This window comes from Festucalex cinctus, chromosome 15 (assembly GCF_051991245.1).
Source record: "Festucalex cinctus isolate MCC-2025b chromosome 15, RoL_Fcin_1.0, whole genome shotgun sequence".
Classification (NCBI taxonomy): domain Eukaryota; kingdom Metazoa; phylum Chordata; class Actinopteri; order Syngnathiformes; family Syngnathidae; genus Festucalex; species Festucalex cinctus.
In genome coordinates, this window is record NC_135425.1 from 24217056 (window position 1) to 24237511 (window position 20456).

Consider the following 20456-nt stretch of genomic DNA (forward strand, 5'->3'; position numbering starts at 1 on the left):
AATGTGAGCTTCATTACGATGCAAATGACGCGACAGCAGCTGTCCACGTCGCCTCCGAGTTTAACGACGGCGTCTGCGGAGAATCGAAGCCGTCGCCACATCGGGTGACCGCCGACCTCTTTTGCAGCGGGCTGTCAGCGGCGCAACATGCAGATGTCTAATAGAAAATGAAAGGGTGCCAAACGGGTCTTTGCCGAAGAGACGTTTTGATGTAAGAATTCAGTGTGAGCTAGAACAGATTTATGGCTAACTCAAGTTTGGCAACAGTCGGGCAACATGTCGAGGACAAGGCAGAAATTGGCTGAGAGCGGCCGCTTCAAACCAAAATGGCAGACTTCCATGTGTCTTTTCAGGCTTCTAAAGGCTTTTTTCGTGGTTCTGCTTGTGATATGCTCGTTCACCAAATTTTAATGCTTCTTGCTAATTAACTTCAATTTTTCTTTTGATATAGCAGGCTGAGATTAGAGTTTGGTGTTTTACAACAAGTCATTCAAGTTTTCCCACTATGCTCCAGTTACATGTAATGACAGAAGTACAACATTCTCTGAATTTGGAGTCGACTACTTTTTAATGTAGTCCTTCTATCTGCAGTAGTATGGGGTTCAAATTTGTTCGCATTCGAACCAAACCTCAAACAAATTCACCTTTGAAGGACTCCTGGAAACTGCCGCAATAGGCTCAAAACAGCTGCTTCAAACCTAAATGGCAGACTTCCCTTGTCGTTTTGGGCATGGATCTTGAGGATTTTTTGTGGGTCTATTCATTATAGACATGTTTACCAAATTCAGTCTTGCTAAGTGAAACTGGCTTCGGGGGCTTAATTTTCAAAATGTCTCGAGCACAACATGGCCTTAATCGCTGAAATGGCCGAACTTAAACCAAAATGGCAGGCTTCCTGTGTCATTTTGAGCACAGCTTCTTGAAGCTTTTTTGTGGGTCTACTCATGATCGACAAGTTTACCAAATTCAGTCTTGCTAAGTGAAACTGGCTTCGGGGGCTTAATTTTCAAAATGCCTCGAACACAACTTGGCCTTAATCGCTGAAAAGACCATAAAATGGCCGAACTTAAGCCAAAATGTCAGGCTTCTTGTGTCATTTTGAGCACGGCTTCTTGAGGCTTTTTTGTGGGTCTACTCATGATCGACATGTTTACCAAATTCAGTCTTGCTAAGTGAAACTGGCTTCGGGGGCTTAATTTTCAAAATGTCTCGAGCACAACATGGCCTTAATCGCTGAAATGGCCGAACTTAAACCAAAATGGCAGGCTTCCTGTGTCATTTTGAGCACAGCTTCTTGAAGCTTTTTTGTGGGTCTACTCATGATCAACATGTTTACCAAATTCAGTCTTGCTAAGTGAAACTGGCTTCGGGGGCTTAATTTTCAAAAATGTCTATCACAATTTGGCCTTTGAAAGCTAAAAATGGCTGAAAAGATCTAAAAATGGACGGTTTCAAGCCAAACTGGCAGGCTTCCTGTGTCTTTTTGAGCAATGCTTCTTGAAGCTTTTTTGTGGGTCTACTCATGATCGACAAGTTTACCAAATTCAGTCTTGCTAAGTGAAACTGGCTTCGGGGGCTTAATTTTCAAAATGCCTCGAACACAACTTGGCCTTAATCGCTGAAAAGACCATAAAATGTCCGAACTTAAGCCAAAATGGCAGGCTTCTTGTGTCATTTTGAGCACGGCTTCTTGAGGCTTTTTTGTGGGTCTACTCATGATAGACAAGTTTACCAAATTCAGTCTTGCTAAGTGAAACTGGCTTCGGGGGCTTAATTTTCAAAATGCCTCGAACACAACTTGGCCTTAATCGCTGAAAAGACCATAAAATGGCCGGACTTTAGCCAAAATGGCAGGCTTCTTGTGTCATTTTGAGCACGGCTTCTTGAGGCTTTTTTGTGGGTCTACTCATGATCGACATGTTTACCAAATTCAGTCTTGCTAAGTGAAACTGACTTCGGTGTTTTGATTTTCAAAAATATTGAGAAATTTCAAAATATCTCCAGTACAAGTTGGCTCTTGAAGGAAGTGACCGTGAACCAAAATAGCCGACTTCCCGTATCTTTTTCGGGGGCGCGTATTTTTTTTTTCACTCCTCCCCCTCGATCTCCAGCCTCAAACCCGCCATCATCTCTCTGTCGGTCTCTCGGGCATCACAACGCCGCAAGAGTCGCTCTTCATCTCGAGCGCGCTGGTGATAAATCAATAGCAGCTGAAGGGCTGCGGGAGGTGTGTGAGCCTGATTGATTTCTTATGTTAACACTTCATAGACGGCTTTCCGTGTTCCGTGTGAGAGAAAGGTTGGGAGAGGTTTTTTTGTTTGTTTTTCTAAACAAACAAAAAGAAGGAAAAACAGAGCCTTCATCAAGTCCACGAAACAATTTGTCAGCGATTACACGGCAATTACTCCCTCCGTCGCCAGCCCGGGTGACGTACTCTCGACGTTCTTTGTGTGCACACTGTAATTGCTGACATTTGTGGACATCAGACGCCGCTCGCTTGCTACTCTCCGCAGCTGATTCCCGTCCTTCTCACATCTTCATGCATTAGTCATGGCATGCGTAAGGGAGATTTGACTGGAGCTGGCAGACAAATGGCTCAAGAGAGAAAGCGAGGGAGAGCGCAGATGTGCTTTGAGAGGGGGCTTTTAAAAAGAATACTCCCGACGCTGGACGTAAATGATTGACAGCTTGGCTGGAAAAATAGTTCCGTTTAGAGTTTCAGGGGAAGGCAGAACGCTGGAGTGAAAATGTATTGAAATGAATTGATAATGATTTATTATGTTAATTTATATTTTTTTAATTGTTATATTTATTTATTGATTATATTCAGATATTTATATATACCAGGTGTGTCCAAACTACGGCCCGGGGGCCATTTGCAGCCCACCATACATTTTTTGGCGGCCCGTGGCAAATACTAAAAATAATTTTTCAATGCTGTTAAAATTTTGTTTTTTTTACCATGTTTAGCTCATTCACTGCCATGGACGGAAAAAGACGTCAAATGATGCATTTTTTTGCTTGTCTGGCAATGAATGTGTGAATAAATAACTTAAAAAAAAAAAAAAAAACTCAAAGTGGCCATTGGAGCTTTCTATTTTTCTCTATGTGGCCCTCAGAGAAAAAAAGTTTGGACACCCCTGATATATACAGTATTTATACTGTATATTATTTTTTTTTATTAACAAATGTTAAAATGGCAAAACGTGGTTTTCTTCTTGCCGCCAATCACAGCATTTCTTCTGCTAGAGCTCAGTGCTGCCTGGCATGTTGTGGCTCAACGTGGTACTACACTCAAGGCACACAACTAAATTCAGACTTATACGTGAACTGTAAAAACCGACAAAAGATAATCATTTAAAATTGGCACCATGTGCATGTGAGTGAAAGATTGCTTCTATAAAATGCTCAGATTTGACATTTTTGGAAACAGGAAAGTAAAGGTTGTTGCTAGTCAAAGTACGCCTATCATCACTAATTCAATACGCTGCCCCCTGGAGGATTGGGGTGGAGTAGTAGCCGCGAGGAAATGTCCGATTACCTTTCGACTGCGCCGACTGACTGTTTTGATTTTCCGCACCGCCCTGCATCTAAGAGGGGGGCTTGCGTTTTTATTTGTGAGCATGTGCCAGGTTTCACGTGTCAGCGTGCCTCCGAGATGCGATCCGCGTCGGCGTGTCAGTTCTCTCCGAGGACCCCCGACGCGCTGCCCGAGTTGCGCGGCGTCAGCAGAAAGTAGTGACCTGCGCCCGTCTACCGTTTCCATATCCAATTTCATTGCTATTGCAGAGGAGTGCAACGTCTCACCAGAGGAAACAAGGGAAATAGTAAATATGTTGCTTGTTTTCAGCCGTAGCCAGAGGGGGGGCGGGAGCTTTCGCTCGTCGGGAATGATATGCTCGAAAAAACGTTTGCCAGTGCCGCTAATGAAAAACAAGCCCGGCGGTGCAAAACAAGCAGCGCTTCTGCTCCCGTTGCAAATGATGGGAGAATTTTTCTTCCAGCAAAAATATGATCTGCTGAAAATTTGGACTGATATAGCTGTTGTTTTTATATGAAATGGGAAAAGAAAACAACAGCGGTTGGCTACATACTGGGGAAATCTCGATTCAGACAATGTACGACAACACTCCAACACCAAGCAGCTAATTGCTTGAAAGCGGGTCCAAAAATATTGGGCAAAAAACAATTTGCTTTGACTCCACTTCCTGCTCGCTTCTTGTCACACAGAAACAATTAAAACGACCAATTAAGAGGTCTGGATAGCATCTGGATTTGAGACTTTAAAAAACAAACAAACAGAAAAAGAAGACAACGGACATAGAGTGTGACTCCCAAAAACAACACTAAAATGATGAATAAAAAATTGTAGTAAATTTTAGATAAAAAGAAAGTGAGTTCAAAGACTAATTCAGTTGAAAGAATTTGGAAAATGCATAAATAAATAAATAAATACATCAAAAAATAAATAAATAAATACATACATAAAAAATAAAAAATAAATAAATAACACAAAGACTTCCAAAAACGGTACTAAAATGATGATTGACCAATGTGCGTCCAAAATAATTTAACAGATTTGCTTGAATTCTACTTTTGTGGTCACTTGTTATGAGGCAGCCAACACAGAAGAAGAAGAAGAAGAAGAAGAAGAAGAAGAAGAAGAAGAAGAAGAAGAAGAAGAAGAAGAAGAAGAAGAAGAAGAAGAAGAAGAAGAAGAAGAAGAAGAAGAAGAAAAAACAACAACAGAAAAGCAGAGTTTTTCAGATTCGACTTCCTGATTACAAGCTGGCCAAAAATGAAGTAACTTACTACACTCGGTATACAGACCTAAGGGGGAAAAAAATGTGGTTGAGGGAGACCAGGCAGGAAGCAACTGACTCCCAAAAATAGCACTAAACAAATGATTCGTTTGAATTTGACATCATGGTCATTTGTTGCTGGGCAGAAGTAACAAAGAAGCCCACTAAAAATGTTTACTACATCTGGAATTCAGGAACCATAAAACCACTCCCAAAACAACACTACAATGATGAATTGTAATATATTTTAGCTAGCTAGCTAGCTACCTAGCTTGCTCGAAGCCCACAAAAATGTTTACAACAGCTGGAACTGAGAATTCAGCAACCATAAAACCACTCCCAAAACAACACTACAATGCTGAATTGTGATATATTTTAGCTAGCTAGCTACCTAGCTAGCTCGCTAGAAGCCCACTAAAAATGTTTACAACAGCTGGAACTGAGAATTCAGGAACCATAAAACCACTCCCAAAACAACACTACAATGCAGAATTGTAATATATTTTAGCTAGCTAGCTAGGTAGCTAGCTAGCTAGAAGCCCACTAAAATGTTTACAACAGCTGGAACTGAGAATTCAGGAACCATAAAACTACTCCCAAAACAACACGACAATGCTGAATTAGAATATATTTTTGCTAGCTAGCTCGCTACCTAGCTAGCTAGAAGCCCACTAAAATGTTTACAACAGCTAGAACTGAGAATTCAGGAATCATAAAACCACTCCCAAAACAACACTACAATGATGAATTGTAATATATTTTAGCTAGCTAGCTCGCTAGCTATCTACCTAGCTAGCTAGTGGTTTTAATTATATAAATCTGCATGTTTGCTTTAGTTTACAATACAAATTGACAGATGTCATCATCTTCTACTTCCTGGTTTACTAGTCGCTAGGCAAGGGGCCCAGTAAAAAAAAAAAAAAAAAACTTCAGTGACATGGTGCATTTGAAATAATGACACACAACATCCTCAATTGATTTTTTTTGATGAAGAAATGTCGAATGGAGCGGCACGAGCCCGTTTGTCTTTGCGATTTAATAAGACGGCGGCAATAAATACCTCGCCTCTGTCGTCTTTTCACGCACCATTTCATTTGCTAGTGCTACCTCTCTCTCGCTCCCCCGAAGCGACGCTCCGCTTTGCTCACCCGTTTCAGCCGCAGCCAACCTGAACGACGACGTGAGTGAAACTGCCAAATGGAATTGGGGTTCATTTGAGTGCACCCCAAAATGACAACAACAAAAAAACAAAATGGCAACTTCCTGTTCAAATTTTAAGCATTCACGGCTCATTGAGAGTGTTTTGTGCGGATTCGCATGTCCACCCAATTTCAAGTCGATTTTTTCTTACTTTTGAATTGTGTCCGATTTAGGAAAATGTCCGCCCAAAAATGGCTGCTTGAAGCCAAATTGCTCAACTTCCTGTTCAATTTCAGGCCATGGGTGCTTGAGACGTTTCCATCCGTGTCCTGTAATGATTGACATCAATAGAATTTTGTGCCATGAGTGAAGCGGGTGAGACGGGGGGGGGGGCTAATCCCCCCCAACTTTCCTGAAGGTGCAACGGAATCATTTTCAGGGCATTACGTTTGGGACATACATACATTGTCAGTTTTCTCTCTCAGGCCGATCACGTTGGGAGCTCCTCAAAGACTCATCATGAGCGAGTTCATTGAGATTGGCTATCCGCTAAGCGATGATGACGTTTGACTGCGGGGAAATTGCTCCATTTGGAGCCGGGACGAGAAGCAATTGTGCGGCGGCTGGAAAGAAAGTTAAAGAGCAAAAAAGGCGGCTCAATCAAAACCACTATGCCGGTAACAAAAAAAAAAAAAAGAAAAAAAAAAAAAAAAGAGCCGCTATCCAGCAAACGGCGGCGCAGACGCCAAACTCGCAACATCAACAGATGCTCTGGCGCGACGCCCGAGTATTCTTCTCTGCACTCCCGCCTGATTCCGCCGCAATTGTCCTGCAAAGAATCACGACGCTGTGTTCATTTTCTGCTCCAGATCCAGACACATGACTAGCGCTTGATTACACTGATCTGTCATGAGTCGCTGGATTGGAAAGTCTAATTAATTCACTTATTAGTTATTGTCATTTTTTTTTTTTCCGCCTCCTCGTTCTCAAAAACCCAATTTAACATTTACAATTAAAATGATGCAATGCGGTCATCCGCGTAGTCCTTTTAATCCCAAAAAACAATGTGCTCCAAGTCAGCGTTGTTCTTGTTACATGTTGCTCTAAGCTTGTGAGCCAATTTTTTTTTTTTTTTTTTTTTAAGTTTTGTGTGGTCTTCCTATCTTTGGAAACTCTGGAAAGTGTAGACCCTCAAATGTGTTAGTCTGCTACGATAAACAATGTGTATCTGTAAAATAATGTTTTGCTTTTGCTAGCTCATTAGCCAAAATGCTAACTTTAAGCTAATAACACGTAACACGTTGCCATCTGTGGAAAGCTTAACCGCTAAGCTAACGTGGCTAGCTACGTTTTTACGTTTTTTGTGTGTGTTTTTTTTCCAAATTCCCAAATTAAACGAGATAAAAATTTCAAACTCTGTCAACATAGTAACAACAACAAAAAACAAAAAATGTCTGGCACGATAAACATGTTGTACTATTATCTGTAAACTATGCTAATGCTTGTGTTACCTTGTAAGCTAAAATGCTAACGTAACATATTTGCGAGTATGTTCGAACGTATTTGCAAGTATGTTCGAACGTATTTGCGAGTATGTTCGAACGTATTTGCGAGTATGTTCGAACGTATTTGCGAGTATGTTCGCACATCGAACATATTTGCGAGTATGTTCGAACGTATTTGCGAGTATGTTCGCACATCGAACGTATTTGCGAGTATGTTCGAACGTATTTGCAAGTATGTTCGAACGTATTTGCGAGTATGTTCGAACATATTTGCGAGTATGTTCGAACATATTTGCGAGTATGTTCGAACGTATTTGCGAGTATGTTCGCACATCGAACATATTTGCGAGTATGTTCGAACGTATTTGTGAGTATGTTCGAACGTATTTGCGAGTATGTTCGCACATCGAACGTATTTGCGAGTATGTTCGAACATATTTACAAGTATGTTCGAACATATTCGCGAGTATGTTCGAACGTATTTGCGAGTATGTTCGCACATCGAACGTATTTGTGAGTATGTTCGCACATCGAACGTATTTGCGAGTATGTTCGAACATATTTACAAGTATGTTCGAACATATTCGCGAGTATGTTCGAACATATTTGCGAGTATGTTCGAACGTATTTGCGAGTATGTTCGCACATCGAACATATTTGCGAGTATGTTCGAACGTATTTGCGAGTATGTTCGAACATATTTGCGAGTATGTTCGAACATATTTGCGAGTATGTTCGAACGTATTTGCGAGTATGTTCGCACATCGAACATATTTGCGAGTATGTTCGAACGTATTTGCGAGTATGTTCGAACGTATTTGTGAGTATGTTCGAACGTATTTGCGAGTATGTTCGCACATCGAACGTATTTGCGAGTATGTTCGAACATATTTACAAGTATGTTCGAACATATTCGCGAGTATGTTCGAACGTATTTGCGAGTATGTTCGCACATCGAACGTATTTGTGAGTATGTTCGCACATCGAACGTATTTGCGAGTATGTTCGAACATATTTACAAGTATGTTCGAACATATTCGCGAGTATGTTCGAACGTATTTGTGAGTATGTTCGCACATCGAACGTATTTGTATGTTCGAACATATTCGCGAGTATGTTCGAACGTATTTGTGAGTATGTTCGCACATCGAACGTATTTGTATGTTCGAACATATTTACGAGTATGTTCGAACGTATTCGTGAGTATGTTCGAACATATTTACAAGTATGTTCGAACATATTTGCAAGTATGTTCGCACATACTCGCCAGCCAAAAATGTTTACTCCACATTGGCAGCTCTACGCTTGCGTAATATCCCACCACTGTCCTTCTGCTCAATGTGCATTATTTGGATTCTTTCCACTGTTCCATCACGTAAAATGTCCGTTCTACCATCATCAAAGAAAAGCTTTGACAGGATTGTTTGCTTTGCTGCTTCATCCCCATGTTTGTTCTTTTACATTTAACACAATAAGACGCTGAAAATAATGCAAGCAGATTCTCCCATATCAGCAGGATGCGGAGTGCAGCGGAAACGAGAAAAAAAAAAAAAGGCCAGCGCCTCGGTCGACTCTCTCCAGCGAATAGATTCCACTTAAGTCGGCAAAGCAGTGCGGCGGCATGTGCGCGCATAGAAAACGTGGAGCCAATTTCAGCGAGACGCCGAATAGCGTTCGTCAAAAATGAGGCGAAGGGGGAAATTGAAGCTGGAGACGACAAAGGCAGCCGAAGATGGTCTGGTGAGTGTTGGGGGGGGCGAGCAGTCAAAAGATCAAAAAGAACAGTTTTGGCTTGGCTCCTTTGCTCGTTTTTAAGCGAGCTTCGCTGTCAAAATATGTGTGGGAGAATACGCAACAGGTTTGTTGTTCTGAAGGCCTCCCCCCTATATAATCATGAAACATTATTATTATTATTATTATTATTATTATAGTAGTAGTAAATAAATAAATCTGAAATATGTAATATATTCCAATATTTTATATGTATTTTAGACATCTAAAATAGATTCTACTATTTTAGATATATTTTATACAATATTTTAAAAGTAATTTGTGTAAATAAATGCCTCTCCCTTATTACATTATGCTGCTAATTATTGAACACACATTATATGGAGGTCATATTTATTTGATACATTATATGGAGGAACTGTTGTATTTATTTATTTAAAAAAAAAAAAAGACAGACAAAAAAGTTGACTTTGTATTATGATTCGGGATGTTCGGTGTAAATTTTTTGTTATATACCAGCATTTTTTTTGTTTTTTTTGTTTTTTTATATACGCAAAAAAAACCTTCCTTTCTGTCACAGATGACGATTGGCCAGATAAATTACAGTAAATTACAGGACCAACTACTGCTGAGGACTTTAATGATGTCAGATGTTTCTTTTTTTTAATTATTATCTTTAAGTATCGGTGGCTGGTATCGGCAAACTCCAAGAGTACCCAATACTTTAAAATATGGCGAGTACTGGTACCTTATCATTAATCAATATAATAATAATTTGTATTAGATCAATAATAATAATAATACATAATAATAATAATAAATATTATTATTATTGTTAATATTATTATTGTTATTATTATTATTATTATTATTATTATTATTAAAAGCATATTTTAATGAAGAATAAAAAAAAAAAATACAAAATACAGCCGGGTTAGCATTACAAACTTGCAGACTCGAAACGTACTTTCTTTTTTTCTTTTTTCTTTGGTCATGATGTAAAAGTTGCAAGATTGTCATCATCTCTGGAGCTTTTATTTGGACGCCCACGCGAGACCTTCACGGCGACTGCCATGCCCTCGCCGGCTCGCACCGCAACTCACCACCGGTGTCACTCTAATCAGCTTTCTTCTTTCATTTCCTGTCTTTCATCCGCACGGCCTCGCCCTCCTCTTCAACAGAGGTAATGTGCTCACATTCTGTACTTACAGATATATGTGGAGGGGGAAAAAAAAGAATGATAAAAAGTAGAAGTGGCATCAACGCCTTTATCGGGAGAAAAAAAATAAATATTGGCAAAAATGGCGCCAATGGGCCGCGAGGTGAAGCCGCTCTCACTTATGTAAGCCATTGAGAGGAATGGCTCATTATCACTTTGATCCACCAACTCGCACTCCTCTCACACGCACTTTCAAGCTAACAATAGGACTGCCGAGCACTTCTCGGCCTGTCATTCCGCCACACGTGAGCAACTGTTAGCGTAACGCTCACGCGTACCGCGCGCGTGACAACGTGCGGAAGGCGCAACAAATGGACTTTATTTCAAGATTATCATTGCACAATTATTATTATTATTTTTATAAAGCAGCTTATAATCATTTGGTTTTGTAGTGTTCATATGAGTCACTGAATACATTTAAGAAATGCTGATGGAATCTAAAGCCAGTCGGGTTCTGAGGTTAACAGACTCGCGTCAATTAGTGGAGCCTGGAGTTGAAAAACAAACACGGTGCAGCAGCATTTAGCTGCTATGCTGCACAACAATGGAATAAGAACAGAACTGAAGTTTGCCCCAAGTGGAAATGATGATAATTCATCTCTCAATTTACTTCACAAGCATTCCACATGCATTCAGGTATTAGCATTCAGCTTTCAGCATTCCCATGCAATTTCTCTAGAAATTGCACTCAGTCTAGTTTCAATCAAGCATTTGCTTTAAAATGTTTTGAATTCTTCTGATTTTAAATGTCGTGAATTATCCTTAGATTATTCATAAGCATTCCACATGCATTCAGCTATTAGCATTCAGCTTTCAGCATTCCCATGCAATTTCTCTAGAAATTGCACTTAGTCTAGTTTAAAAAAAGTATTTGCTTTAAAATGTTTTGAATTCTTCTGATTTTAAATGTCGTGAATTATCCTTAGATTATTTGCCTAGGACAGAAAACTGACAGTTCATCCAATGCTTGTCTAGTTTGTCGAAGCGTTACTCGGTTGTATTGTTTTCATTTTTGGTTCAATTTCTTTTTGGCGGCATCGTGCATAGCAATTTAGCTATTTATACGGTCAGCTTAAAATATACGCCTCATTTGTCAGCTCACTATTTATTTGTTTTTATTTTACTGAATTATTGAAGTACTCATTTCATTTGATTGGATTTTATTTATATATTTATATATTTATTATTTTTATTTTATTCAATTTTTTAGTGGCATTGTGCATTATTTAACTGCAGAGAGTTTGCCTTTCGTGTAGTTTGCATTTTTTTTTTCGAAATTTTTCAATTCTATTGGCAGATCATTTTAGAGAGAGTGCTTTCCAAATGTCACCATTTGTCACCAGAACAAAATAAATACTCAAGAAGAGTACATATAACCTGAAATACAGTATATTCCTCTCTAACGTACAGTAAAGTATTTGTACTCCGCGCAACATCTCCCTCTCAACTCTTGGCATTTCCCAGCGTTTATTGACGACATCATTTTTTTTTCCGCAGGCAAATGCTCGGCGTGTCGCGCTATCCCAAACACAATTACGCGAGGTTAATTATTCATTTCCGCGTTGACACGACGCCGACGTGGAAGACGCGTCGGCGCTATAAAAAAAATACATAAAATTGTGGACTCAGCCGTCGCGGGCGTCGGCGTCAATTTGAGCCGGGCGGAAACAATTAAGAGGCTGTCATCGTCCCCCTTGTCGACGTCTCTTCATTTGCGTGACAACGACAGGATATTAAAGTCTTCTCAATGCCAAACCCAGAAACAATTTGGTAATATGGAAAAATGACTCTTAGGCTACTGTTTCAAAACATAGGATATAATTAAATCAAATGTAAAGAATTAAAACAGTTTTTACTTCAATTTAATGGCCATTGTGCTACTCCTTTTGCTGTGTGACTTGGCCACCTGGGGGCAGTATTCTACAGACCTGAAAAAGGCTTAAAAAAAAAAAAAAACCTAATAATTTGTCTCTCTTTGCAGAGGATGAAGAATATATGTCAATGAGTATCCATCCATCCATTTTCTTAACCACTTGCTCCTCACAAGGGTCGCAAGGGGTGCTGGAGCCTATCCCAGCTGTCTTCAGGCAGTAGGCGGGGTACACCAGGGCACACAGAGACAAACAACCACTCACACTTACAAGCACACCTCGAGACAATTCGGAGCACCCAATCAACCTGCCACGCATGTCTTAGAATGTAGGAGGAGACCGGAGTACCCGGAGAAAACCCACGCGGGCACGGGGAGAGCATGCAAACTCCAGCCAGGAAGGCCGGAGCCTGGACTCGAACTCGAGTCCTCAGAACTGTGAGGCGGACGTGCTAACCACTCACCCACAATGCTGCCTTGTTATATTATTTTATGTTAAATAGTTGCTTAAACGGTTACAACAAAAAATGGTGATACAATACGTTCGCTTGTCACTTTTATTTGCTATGATTTTATGTTCATTTTAGTTTTTTTTTTTTGTTTTGTTTTTGTGCATTTGAAGCATTGTGTCACTCCTGGATTTATTTAACCTGTATGTATTTTTATTTTATTGTATTTTTTTGCATTTATATGTAATATCTCTATTTATCTTCTTTTTTTTTTTTTTGTATTTGTATTGGTCTGCTTTGTTTGTATTTTTTAAATTTATTTTATTTTGTTGGTGTTCTCCATCATACAATTTCCATGTATTTAGTTATGTGTTTAATTGTATTATTGTATGGTTTTACCCTCTTTTTTTTTTTTTTTTTTTTTTAAGATTAATATATTCATATTGTGGTGTTGTGAATCACCACCATTCTCCAAAACGGATGTGACTGTCAAATAAGTTATGACCAGGTATGCATTGCAGCGTACTTGACAAACATATTAGACCGCCTGTCACGCGTTGAAGCGCTTTAATGCGGACTCTTTCCATTCGGACGTTTGCGCGGAGAGGCAGTTTTTGAGTGTCAAGTAATTCGCGAGGTGAGTCAGCGAGTCGGGGCGGATTGATGCTCGCCTCGAGTGTCGAGGACGTGCGGGCTTTTTTTTTTTTTTCGCGCCGCAGGTACATAAAATATAGCGAGCGGCGACGTCATTTCTCACCTTGATTTGTGCTCCCCGACGCTCTGTTATGTACCACTTTTTGACTTTGATTCTGTTTATTTGATAAAGCACGTGTCCAAAATTGGCCATCTATTTATTAAGTTTTATTTTTTTCCCATTTGTTATCATTAGCTAATTTTTTGTTCGTCAGTTCACGACATTAGCAAAGATTTTGCGTTAACAGCAAGCCAAGTGAATTATTTTTTTTCCCTCCACTCAGTTCCATTTCTTCTTCATTGTCGATTGGCCGTATCATATTAAATACAAGATATTTTGAGCCCTCTATTTCATGAGTATAAATTTTTTTTTTCCAATAAAACCCTGATGTATATGATCTGACACATGCATTGCACGGATAATCCATTAGAGGGCAGTATTCACCCAGCTGATGGCTTTTCCAGCGACGTTGCAAGATCTGAGAAAGGAGAGACACCTACAGGACTGTCTCAGAAATTTTGAATATTGTGATAAAGTCCATTATTTTCTGTGATGCAATTAAATAAGCAAAAATGCCAAACATTCTGGAATCATTACAAATCAACTGAAATATTGCAAGCCTTTTATTGTTTTAATATTGCTAATTATGGCTTTTTTTTTGGGGGGATGTTTTCAAATCCAACCAGATCTTGTTCACTGCCGTCAGCACAATCACGTGACAGGGATTTCGGCTGCTAATCCGAACTTTCCTCTTCTTGGTCTCGGTTTTTGTCAAATCCCCAAAAATGCTATAGTTAACTCTTTGACAAAATATGGTGGATACCATATGAAAGTTTGGATTCCATTCTTTCATGAGAGAAAAAAAAAAAAGTATGTTTCTACATTATTCCGTTCTTTAGTAATCACCATTTGAAATTAGGAAATACAAAAATATTAAGAGAAAAACAAGCTTTTTGAGAAAAGATACTTATTTTTTTTTTTGCATAACATTGACTTTGATAGTAATATTTTTTGTTTAGTGACAAGGCAGCGCTGCACAAGATGTTGCGCTTCCCATTGAAAGAGAGAGAGGAAAAAAAAAAAACGTTAATTAACGTTGTTGGCGGCATTCATTGGGATTTTATAATACGTCATTAAACGTTTTTGGCGGTCAAAGAGTTAAAATACGTTCGTTTTTAGTCAAAGGTTTAGCTACTTGCTAGGTTTAGCTAGGAGTAGCTACGTTTAGCTACTGTAACCAACCGAATAATTCATTTTCATTTTGACTGTGGAAAATTTTGGCTACATCAAGAATCATTTCAAAAGTGAATCTCGACTAACAGACCAATTCCGTTCCTTGGCGGACCTCCAGTGGCCCCGAGCTCCACAATTTGAGAAACCCTGTGAAATGCAGACTTTCATTTTGCATTTATGTGTTTAGTGCACCTAAAAGTTTTTCCGAAGGGCGGGGGGGTTGGGGGGGGGTGTTTAGGACTTTTTAGTGCTTTGGAAAAGTTTGGATTTTGTTCAGAGTGCTATCGATCGCTTCCAAACTGATGGCTCGATTCCTTTGAGACGCTCCCCAACGATGCCGCGCGCATAATCATCTTCTCAAGACTTCACGGATGCCTTCTCTTTTCTTCCAGTTGGAATTTCGTGACTTTTGACTGTTGTTTTCGGGTACCGCCGTGCCACGACTATTTTTTATTTTTTTATTTTTTAACAAGAGCATCCAGCTGAGCGCACGCAGGCCACCCGGGCAACAGAGCGGAGAACGGAGAGCGCCGGCGTCATTGTTGCGGAACAATGGCGAGCCGGTTTAGCACAATCGCAAAGAGGGAGCTACTTGAGAGAACAAACGGGGGCAAAACAACACCGAGCAAGCGTACAAAAAAAAAAAAAAAAAAAAAAAAGGATAATGGGAAGAAGAGACCAAGGGAGAGCGGCGCAAAATCACATGGACGGGATTAGTGATCAATTAGCGTCTTAATTGATGGTTACGAATCCAGCGGATCATGTCGGGTCATTGGTTGCTGTTGCTTGTTAATGTCAAACTAAATATACCGTAAAACAAAAAAAGCAGACAGACAATAACAATAAGGATGTTCACAGGCACTGACAGTACTTGTGAAAGTCTTCTTTATTTGTGTCTTCATGACTGTATTACACTGCCCCCGGTGGCAAAGTCACAGAAGGAGTTGCTATGGATTAATCATCAATGAATATCGTAGGATGCTATCTTTATTAAAAAAAAAATATATATATATATATATATATATATATATATATATGGGTGTTAGGCGATTACAATTTTTAATCGCAATTAATCGCGTGACTTCAATAGTTAACTCATGATTAATCGCAAATTTTACATCTATTCTAAATGTACAATAAAACTTGTTTTTTTCCAAGTTTTCATACTCTTGTTGACATAAAAGTGGGAGAAACATGTTAAATAAAAATATGGCTGTATCTTTTATTCATTGATACAGTAATTGCGTAATAATTTGTAAAATTGAGTTCAAATTAAAAAAGATGTGCTGTACTGTAAAAAAAATAATAATAAAAAACGAGTGTGATATTGATTTGTGTTGAGGTCATTTTTCTGCCACAAGATGGCATAATTGCATTTAATGCACAGCTCAGTGCATTTTTAGCCACCGGAGGGCGCTATAACTGCATAAATGGGAATCAACCTGACTTTTTGAACAGATGTGCTGCTTTTAACTCATTCGCTCCCAATAATGTGTAAATACGTTTTTTTTTATGTTCTAAGTGTCCCAAAGACGTATTTAGACGTTTTTTTTTTTTTGCTTTTGTTTTTTTTATGCTAGAGCATACCGAAGCCTTTGATGCAGCCTCTCAACTGCAAAGAACGGTTGCAGAAATGGTAGTTATTACACAAACGGCCAGCAGGTGGCAGCAGAGCAAAGGAGATCAACCAGGGCCATGTAGGAAAAAAAACTCAATTACTTACAATTTTAAATAGATTTGTGAAAACTGATAAATTTTAGCTCTCTTCTAATGCTAATTGCTGCAAAACGGAAACAGATAGAAACATACTTTTTTTTCCTGATGAAAGAAGAGACTTTAATCTTTCTTTTGATAGGTTCCATGCTTTTATAGCAATTGAACACAATATTCTGTGGGCCTTGCAAAATCAGTCAAAATCCAGTAAAACAGCCGGGAGCGAACGGGATTGCGAAACGTGAAAATGGCGGCGAGTGAATGAGTTAATTATCGTGACATGACGGCGACGATATATTGTGGCAATTTTAATATCGCATCATCACGATATTGCCGCTATCGTTACATCCCTAATTTTTTACGTTTATTACTGCTAAATTTTGACGTTGGATGTGTGGAATTCCCACAGTACAACTTTCCGAGTAACGTTCAGTCATTAAAAAACGTCTAAACGTTGCAACGGGCCGAGACGGTCGTGTTTGTTTCTTTAAGTCTCAATTAGCGACGTATCTGACCGCCTCGCGCCGGCTGCCTCCGTCTGCCGTCGGGAGATTTAAAGCTCCGGCAAGACTTTCAAGTCGCGCTCTATTCTTAATTGGCCTCCATCTGCGGGGTAAAAAAAAAAAAAAAAAGGGCACCGGGGGTTGACAGCGCACCTCCGGCAGCAAATCAAGTATATGCAGAGTTGGGAGGCGTCGAAACAAAAAACGGAGATCTCTGTTCTTCGTACCACCCTGCTGGTTTGAAAGAGGAAAGAAAAAGAAAATACAATTGCAAGGGCTCCACATTATACCGTTTATGGAAGACGTGTGTGATGGGAAATTAGGATGAAATCGTAACCGGCTCATCTGCCGGCATTCGCGCTTACGCTTCATCTCAATGGCGAGACACTTTTCCTTCCCAGAAGAAATTAAATATTCCATCAAAAATGTCTTCAAATCACAAAAAATGTGAAATTGTTTTTCTTCACCCTTCCTAGAAATATATATATTTTTTTTTTAATTATTAGGGATGTAACGATATGGGCAATATCGTGATATTAAAACTGCCACAATATCGTCGTCGTCATGTTCACAATATTTAAAAGGAACACATTTGTGAAAACAAAGTCAGGTTGATTTCCATTTGTGCAGTTCTAGCACCCTCGAGTGGCCAGTTTATTAGTGCAATTTAATTTTCATTAGAGATGTTTTGGCCTTCTATGTTTAAAATCTGGAATCAAAAACAGCAACTATCTATGGCCAGTAGATAGCAGCATTGTGACTCTTTTCAATGGGCTGCCGATGTATGGAATTACAATGAAACGTGATGAAATTTGATGAAATCTGATGAATGCTCGTAATCGGCGAAATCGGCTGGCACCGTGGGGATTGTTTTGTTTTGATAACGTATGCGCAGTAAAAAGAGTTAATTCCAAAGCTAATATCGGATTTTGCATGCAGCATCTTGTGTCTTGCTCGTGCACGACATTCACCGATATGTAGGGATGTAACGATAAGGGCGATATCGTGATATCGTGATAATTAAAACTGCCACAATATCGTCGTCGTCATGTTCACAATATTTAAAAGGAAGACATTTGTGGAAAAAAAAAAAAAAAAAAGTCAGGTTGATTTCCATTTGTGCAGTTCTAGCACCCTCGAGTGGCCAGTTTATTAGTGCAATTTAATTTTCATTAGAGATGTTTTGGCCTTCTATGTTTAAAATCTGGAATCAAAAACAGCAACTATCTATGGCCAGTAGATAGCAGCATTGTGACTCTTTTCAATGGGCTGCCGATGTATGGAATTACAATGAAACGTGATGAAATTTGATGAAATCTGATGAATGCTCGTAATCGGCGAAATCGGCTGGCACCGTGGGGATTGTTTTGTTTTGATAACGTATGCGCAGTAAAAAGAGTTAATTCCAAAGCTAATATCGGATTTTGCATGCAGCATCTTGTGTCTTGCTCGTGCACGACATTCACCGATATGTAGGGATGTAACGATAAGGGCGATATCGTGATATCGTGATAATTAAAACTGCCACAATATCGTCGTCGTCATGTTCACAATATTTAAAAGGAAGACATTTGTGGAAAAAAAAAAAAAAAAAGTCAGGTTGATTTCTATTTGTGCAGTTCTAGCACCCTCTAGTGGCTAGTTTATTAGTGCCATTTAATTTTCATTAGAGATGTTTTGGCCTTCTGTGTTTAAAATCTGTGCTAATTGTCAGATGAATGGCCAAAAAGATATTCTTAAAACTTTATATTTTGCCTTAAAACAATTCGCTTTTGCTAATAATTGCAAAGTGAGTGGTGTCAAACATACGGCCCGCGGGCCAGATTGGACCCCCTGGCAGGCCGGTTCTGGCCCGAGGACAGAAAACAAGCTGCAGTTTTTCACTAAAATTAACTCCATGCATCCATTTTTCTGAACCGCTTGCTCCTCACAAGGGTCACGGGGGGTGCTGGAGCCTATCCCAGCCGGGGGTACAACCTGGACTGCTTGCCAGCCAAACTAAAATGAACTGTTGTTGCTAATTTTGTCCACTGATGACCACTTAACTGAAATTCGGAAAATTGGCTGCTTGGGGTGTGCCAAAAAAATCGATTCATAAAAGAATCGAGATTCTCATTTATTAATCGAATCGATATTTAATATCCAAAAATCGATTTTATTTCAATTAGAAATGAAGAAGAAGGGGAAAAGGCACTTGTAGCCTACATGCTGTTTTTTGTGGAAAAAGGCATTTACGATACAAAATTAATAAATGTTTAAAAAAAAAAAAAGACACTTTAATGTCTCTATTTGTCATTTTGTCTTGCAAAGCAGACTGGAGTCGATCATGACAATGTTGTGCATATCTGTAAATCGAAAATCGTTTGAATTGAGAATCGAAAATCGAAAATCTGAATCGAATCGAAGACCCAAAAATCGCAATCGAATCGAATCGTGAGACAGTCAATGATTCCCAGCCTGATTGGCTGCTACTCAGCATCTGATGCAAAAAAAAAAAAAAAAAAAAAAAAGTACTAATTTTTTTTAAAGACATTTCAGATTATTCTAAAAGATCAAAATTACTTGCACCAAAAAAACTAAACAAAAAAAAAGTAGTATTTTGTTATTTTTGGCCCACTTTAAATTTGGCTTTAAGTGGCCCCAGTTATTCATACGAGTTTGACAAGTAGAACGGTGAACATATATTTGATTCTATGATGACATATTAATATTTTATATATCAGAGATCTTTTCCAAGCAAAAATACAACCGCCGCAGCGATTTTCTCTCCTAATTTCAAGTCTTTTCATTCGACACTCGAAACGTTTCCTGCACGGCGGCCCCAATTGATCGGCGCCTCCGGAGACGTTATCACGGTTAACCCGGACGTCATACGTGACAAATTACCTTTTAAAGTATGGCGTCAATACAAAACTGAGAGCGGTTCAGGATGCCACCAAAAAATGACTCACCGGCTCTCCTTTTGATGAGGAGGCGGGCGGATATCATCAAGACAAGCTGTCAGACGTTGCCAAAATACCGCATGTGATCATTTGCTCTCAAAGCAGAAGTGACAAATTATTGAAGAAGAAAAAAAAACTGTGAATCCTGATGAGAAAAAAAAAAAAAAAAGAGGCACCCAAGCAAGGAATTGAATTAAAATCACACACACAAAAAAAGTGAAAATGTGCCCTCTAGAGGTTGAGAGCAGCACTGCAGTGACATCACAGCAACGTGATTGGACAAGTCAGGTAAGTGCGATGATCTTCGTGGAATTCTTCTGGATTCATAGACTGCCAAGCACAAATTCGACCGAGAGGGGTCAGCGGCTATAGTGGAATATCGATTAGGAAGCAATGAATAATTCTGTTGATTCTCTGCACTTGGCGTGCTTTGGAATTCTCAATTCTCTGCATCCTCGCATTGAATCTGACAAAATGTTCAGAATGGGGGAAAAAAAAAAAAAAAAAAAAAGTGCAGCGCTGTCATGAAATGTGAGCCTGGTGACATGACCGTGACCTTGTGGGAACTTGCTTGACCGATATGGTGTCGTGAATTATGAAAATATAGGGAAGAAAAGCGCCCCCTGTTGTTTAAATGTGTTGACACAAAGTTACG

At 39.3% G+C, this 20456-nt stretch overlaps 1 protein-coding gene across 4 annotated transcripts in view; it reads right to left on the minus strand.

The window, feature by feature from the left end:
- The window catches only part of fibcd1b (fibrinogen C domain containing 1b), a 207701-nt gene that overhangs the window by 115445 nt on the left and 71800 nt on the right, over positions 1–20456 (minus strand). The gene's annotated exons all lie outside the window — the stretch shown is intronic.